This window comes from Felis catus, chromosome D3, assembly GCF_018350175.1.
Source record: "Felis catus isolate Fca126 chromosome D3, F.catus_Fca126_mat1.0, whole genome shotgun sequence".
NCBI lineage: Eukaryota > Metazoa > Chordata > Mammalia > Carnivora > Felidae > Felis > Felis catus.
Window position 1 is genome coordinate 28887241 of NC_058379.1, and position 7018 is coordinate 28894258.

The window sequence follows — 7018 nt, forward strand, 5'->3', positions numbered from 1 at the left end:
ATCACAGCCGCGAGCACAGTTGTGGCCAAAGATGTCCTGTGTCTTACTTTGATATGGACTTCTGTACCTCATACTTGTCTTTTTCTCCTCTCTCATTCTCATGCTACCAGGAAGTATTAATGTATAAATCATGGCTATTTCTGTAACTCAATATTAGGCTACAGGATAGCAGAATCCGAATCAGGAAACAAAGGCACCTTTATTCAGAGATGGGTAAGGGGGAACTTTGGGTTTCTTTCGGTTCGGCTGTCGGAAGGATAGCTGAATCATACAATGGGAAAGCATGGTGCTCCGAATACCTTTACTTGGAAGTTAAATGTTGAAAAGGAGGTGTTTGGATGCAAAGCTGAGCTGACCCAGGGGTAGACTGTGCTGGGCTGGTTGTGGTTAACCCGGCGCCACCACCATTCATTTTTAAGGCTGAGAACTCTATTTTCCAGAATCCCCTTTCCCTTAGGGTTTTGGGATAGAGCCAGCCAGAGAGAGAAAGTTGTAGGAGGTTTGGAAGATGGAGGTGAATCAGTCACAGTCAAGTACGTGGGTAAACAAGAGATCCACACTGGCTTCCTGGAGCACGAGCCCCTTCGTCACTGAATTCTGAGATGGTCTGTACAAGCTTCTTGGAGAATCTTGAGACCCGCCCACCTTGGTGCTTCAGGCTGAGGTCTTTAGCATGAGCTTCTTTGCTCTTGCAGATAGCTTCCATTACCTCTGCTCTTTTGGCTCTTCCCACACTCACGGAAGTCCCTGATTCTTTTTTTTTTTTTTAAGTTTATTTACTTAGTGAGAGAGAGAGAGAGAGAGAGGGAGGGAGGGAGAGAATCCCAAGCAGGCTCCGCGCTGACACTGCAATGCAGGGCTTGATCCCATGAACCACGAGATCATGACCTGAGCTGAAATTAAGAGTCGGATGCTCAGCCAAGTCACCCAGGTGCCCCTGATTGTAACACTTTTTTACACAACTTTTTTAGTTTTTAAGTAATCTCCACACCTAATATGGGGCTCAAATCCATGACCCCAAGATCAAGAGTCAAACACTCTTTCAGCTGAGCCACCCAGGGACCCCTACAAGGTAATTTTAGAACCTTTTTGTTCTTTTAAAAGAAACCCTGTACCCATTAATGGTCACTCCTCATTGCCTCTCTTGGCCCCAGTCCTAAGCAACCAGGAATCTACTTTCTGTCTCCATAGGTCTGCCTGTTCTGGACATTTCGTAGCAATAGAATTCACAATATGTGATCTTTTGCAAATGGCTTCTTTCACTTAATATAATGTTCTCAAGATTTACTCCTGGGCACCTGGCTGGCTCAGTCGGTAGAACAAGTGACTCTTGATCTCGAGTTTGTGAGTTCAAGCCCCATTCTGGGCATAGAGTTTCCTAAATAAACAAGCAACCCAGTGAATAAATAGCTTTTAAAAAGATTTACTCATATTGTAAATATGAGTAATTGTAATTTACTCATATTGTAAATACTTCGTTCCTTTTTATGGCCAAATAGTATTCCGTTGCATGGGCATACAGCCTTTGGTTTATCCCTTCATCACGTGGTGGACATTTGGGTTATTTCTACTTTGGGGCTATTGTCAATAATGCTGCCATGAACATTTGTGTATCTGTTTTTGTGTGGGCCTATGTTTTCAAAATTAAAAAATATTTTGTACTGAAAAACGACACTTTCCAAATGAAAAGACAATCTACAGAATGGGAGAAAATATTTCCAAGTCACATATTTGATAAAGTGCTTACATCTAGAATATGCAAAGAGTTCTTACAATTCAATAATAAAAAAGTTAATAATCCAAATTAAAAATGGGTGAAAGCCAGGGCACCTTGGTGGCTCAGTCGGTTAAGCATCCGACTTTGGCTCAGGTCATGATCTCGCAGCTTGTGAGTTCAAGCCCTGCATCAGGCTGTCTGCTATCAACACAGAGGCTTCTTGGAATTCTCTGTCCCCCTCTCTCTGCCTCTCATGCTCTCTCTCTTTCAAAAATAAACATTTTTAAAAAATAAAAATGGATGAATGGATAAAGAAGTTGTGGTTTATATACACGATGGAATACTGCTTGGCAATGAGAAAGAATGAAATATGGCCATTTGCAGCAACGTGGATGGAACTGGAGAGTGTGATGCTAAGTGAAATAAGTCAGGCAGAGAAAGACAGATACCATATGTTTTCACTCTTATGCGGATCCTGAGAAACTTAACAGAAGACCAGGGGGGAGTGGCAGGGGGAAGCAGAAGTTACAGAGAGAGAAGGAGGCAGACCATAATAGACTCTTAAATACTGAGAAGAAACTGAGGGTTGATGGGGGCTGGGAGGGAGGGGAAAGGGGGTGATGGGCATTGAGGAGGGCACCTGTTGGGATGAGCACTGGGTGTTGTATGGAAACCAGTCTGACAATAAATGTCATATTCAAAAAATAATAAAAAAACAAAAAATAATAAAAATAAAAATGGGTGAAGGATTTCAACAGACATTTCTCCAAAGAAGATACACAAATGACCAATAAGCACAAGAAAAGATACTCAGCACCTGTTAGTAATCAGGGAAATGCAAACCAAAACCACAATAAGACACCGTTTCACAGTCACCAGGATAGCTGTCGCCAAAAAGACAAACACTAATAAGAGTTCGTGATACGAGACAGAGCTGGAACCCTCACACGTTGCTGGTGAGAATGTAAAATGTTGCAACAGTGTTTGGCAATTCCTCAAAGAGTAAAGAGAAGGCTCAGCAATTCTGCTCCTAGGTACATAACCCAAGAGAATTGAAAATATAGGTTCCAGGGGAGCCTGGGAGGCTCAGTTAAGGGTCCAGCTCTTGATTTTGGCTCAGGTCATGATCTCACAGTTCGTGGGTTCGAGTCCCACATCGGGCTCTGTGCTGACAGTGCAGAGCCTGCTTGGGATTCTCTCTCTCCTTCTCTCTCTGTCCCTCCCCCTGACTCTCTCTCTCTCACACACACAAAATAAACAAACATTAAAAAAAGAAATAAATGGGGCACCTAGGTGGCCCAGTCAATTACGCGTTTTACTTTGACTCAGGTCATGTGGTTCGTGGGTTCAAGCCCCACATCGGGCTCTCTGCTGTCAGCATGGAGCCCGCTTCGGATCCTCTGTCCCCTTCTCTCTGCCTGCGCCCCCCCCCCACCGCTCTCTCTCTCTCTCTCTCTCAACAATAAATAAAAAACATAGTTCCATACAAAACGGATACATAAATGTTCATGGCAGCATTATTCACAATAAATAGCCCCAAAGGAGAAATAACCCAAGTGTCCACCAAGTGGTGAATGGATAAATAAAATGTAGTATATCCACACAATGGAATATTATTTGGACATAAAAAGGAACGAAGCACTCATATACACCACGATATGAGTAAATCCACTCTCCCTATTTTTTTCTTTTGGCATTTGTACTTTGGGTGTCATACCTAAAACACTATTAACTAATGCAAAGTTATAAAGATTATTCCTCTGTTTTCTCCTAACAGGTTTTTTTTTTTTTTTTTTTGAGAGAGAGGGTACAAGTGAGTGAGGGACAAAGAGAGAGGGAGAGAGAGAATCCCATGAGGAACAGAGAAAGAGAGAGAGAAGCAGGGCTCACCCAAAGCGGGGCTCAAACTGACGACCTAAGAGATCATGACCTGAGCCACAGTCGGATCGATGTTTAACTGGCTGAGCCACCCAGGCGCCGCTCTCCTCTTTTATAATTTCAGCTCCTCTATCTGGGTCTTTGATCCTCTCTCCGGGTCGAAGTTTTTGGACAGGACCCTTCCAGTGCAGTGATCGTGTTTTTCCCCCAGTGATTTTTGTTCAACGTTAGGCCGAAAAGCCCCTTCCCTGACCTCAATCCTTTCTACTCATGTACAAATTAACTTATCCAAGGCATTCATATTGTGATTCCTGAGGTGTTAGGGGCTGGATGTGTATATAATAGGTACAGTATTTGTCAAACAATCGTATTTATTGGGCAGCTGCTGTGTGCTTGCATGATGCCCGAGCTAGAAAGGTGAGTAAAATATGATAGTTGTCCTCAAGGAGCAAACACACAAGCTGGAGATTCATTCAGAAGTATTTCTTTATTCAGTACTTTGTTTTATTTTAAGTAGGCTCCATGTCCAATGTGGGACTTGAACTCAGGACCCTGAGATTAAGAATCACATGCTCAGGGCGCCTGGGTGGCTCAGTCGGTTAAGGACCTGACTTCGGCTCAGGTCATGATCTCGTGGTCCGTGAGTTCAAGCCCCACATCGGGCTCCGTGCTGACAGCTCAGAGCCTGGAGCCTGCTTTGGATTCTGTGTCTCCCTCTCTCTCTGCCCCTCCCCCGCTTACACTCTGTCTGTCTCTCTCTCAAAAATAAACAAACATAAAAAAAAAAAAAAAGTCATGTGCTCTACCGACTGAGCCAGCCAGGAGCCTCTGTTCAGCACCTTGAAGTGCCCAGCACCAAGCAAATAAGACATCCCTCTTTACTTTTATTTGCTGAATGGTGGCAATGAGTGCACAGGAGGGCACTAAATCCAGTCCAGGAGGAGGGGAAGTGGAGGAGGCAAGGTCTCTTAGAGGAAGTGATGACTGGCGGTCTTCCAGGATGGGTGGCAGTCGGCTGCTGAGGAAGGAAGGAGGCCAAGCCGACCTTCAGAGACGTGGCCTGAGGAGCAGAATGTACACTTCCTCAGTGGGCACCAGGCTGTGCGCGGGGAAAACAGCGCTCCTTCCACCCAGAGAGGGAGGGTGGAGGAAGCAAGTTCCGGGCCGTCTGAAGCCATCCCAGGCAGAAGGCTCGCTTCACCCGCTTTACTGCATTGCCTAGAACACAGACCCTTAAATAATAAGACGTCAGATGCACAAACTCAGAGCCTCCCGGATGGTGTTCTGTACACAGAAGATGCAGACGTTCATTGTGGGAAGTCCACCGTTCTCCAGATGGTTTGGGGAGCTTTTCACCTGAGCATCACAAGAAATACACTGAGTGCATGCCGGGAAATGCCATGTCTGCTGCACTCAGGCGGTGGGGGTGCTGCGTGGCAGGTCCTATAGGTCCAATTCTCCCTGAAGCGGCTGCTCTCCAGAAGCTGAACACAGCTAAAGGCAGGCTAAGGGAGGTGGCTGCAGATGTATAATGGTGCGAAGACCCAAAAGGGACGGTGAAAGCAGTTGAACGGCTGACAACTTCACCTTCCCCTACCGCCTGGTGCAGTAAGCGCTTGGCGCCCCCAAGGGCCCACCTTACTCTATGGCTGGAAGGCATTTGCTCCCTTCTCTGGCTTCTTTGCATTTTTCTGACCTCTTGGGGCAGCAGTGACCCACATGGATGTTAAAGTCAGTGGCTGTTCTCACAGCTGGAATATTGGTTGAGAGGCAGTAGGACTTCTTGATGGGGAGAGGAGAGGTTGGGAAACAATTTGATCTATTTCGGTCATTAGATGTTTGAGAAACTTATGCCAGGAATTCTGGTTTGCAGAGTCCAAAAAAAAAAAAAAAAAAAAAAAAAGCTAGCGAAGTTTTTAAAGTGAAAGCTACCCAAGTCACGTATCATCTGAGGGCTGCTCATGCAGAAGGTCTGATCTACTCTTCGACATCAGAGGGGAAGTACAGGTTCCTCCCAATTCCAGAGCCTCTGTCCTACGTCACCTATACCGAGCAATCAGAGCCTGAATGAGCCACCTGGGGTCAGCGGTGGGGCCGGGTGAAGCCTCGGTGTCTGATGGATTTGGTCTTGAAAGGCAGTGGGGCCAGCATGGGCTCCTGGGAACAATGTCACCTGAGGGGTTGGCAAGTCTGAGGCGCGGGAGGCAGAGCAGAGCCTCCAGAGATCGTGCACCTGTGCTTCCTGTGCTGAATGCCACCAGAAGGGGTCGTGAGCTCTGAGGTGTCTGGATTTGGCCCTTTGGCAGCATTTGGGGTGGTGGTGGCTGGTGGTGGAGGCGTGAGGAATTGGAGGGCCAGGCCAGTTAGCAGGATGGGAAGCTCCAGGAGGCGGGAATGAATGGGCGGCAGGAAGCCCGTCTGAGCCCAAGCCAGGCCCTGCAGCCTCTGCCCTTGGATGTCACCTACCCTTTCAGTGTGCTGTGGACAGAACTGCTGCGGGCACTGCCCACCCGCGGTCCCCATTCCCCCAACCGTGACTCCAGGGCTCCTCCGCCTGTACCTCTACCTCTGCTCTCGTCCCACGGCCCTTTCTCAACGCTGCAGCTCAGAGCTCTTTGCGAAGTAGCTCGGGGTCACAGGGAGGGTAAGGTCCCCGTTGCCCTCACCTGGAGCAGCAGCCACGCCGGACCCCCTCTGCTCCTGCTCCTGAGACGGGAGCCACCGAACGCTGTGGGCTGTCTGACCACGTGCCGCTGCTCCCCCAGACCCCGACCATTGGAACCATTCCCTTCCTTGACCTCTGTTCTTCGTTATGACTTCTGGACTCTGCATCTACTAAGTCCCAGGGAAACGGAGGGTCCTGTCTGTTCTCTCTGGGGAACACAGCGCCCACCCAGCACAGCGCGGGGTATACACAGCAGGTGGCTGTTTTACAGCTCATGGGTGAACGGGTGGAGTGTCTTGTTTTCGCATTTTAGGGTGTTAGAGAATGTTTTCAGGTGAAAAAAGGGCACAAGAGAAATGTGGATGAGGGAAGCCATGGGAAAGTGAAGGGTCACGGGACACCCATCCTTGTGGGCAGGGTGGACACCGTCAGGGGAGCTATGAGGGAGGTGTGCCGGGGAAACGGCGCCACTGAGATCTGACCCCACACCATCATCTCCGTGTGTTCGTATCGCTTTTCTTGACTGAATGAGTCTGGGAACAAAAGTCACTCACTCATCTGTTCACGTCCAACTTGTAGAAATACTATCTTACTTCCATCGAATTTGACAAAAGTAACAATCCTGCCCAGGGACAGGAGGACATTAACACTCACGCCTGGCCAAGCACCCCAGAGACACTCATGTGGGGCCGGAAGGTGCACGGTTCGGTTCCCAGCTGCACACACAACCCTCGGAGCTTCCTGGAGTCACAGGAAAT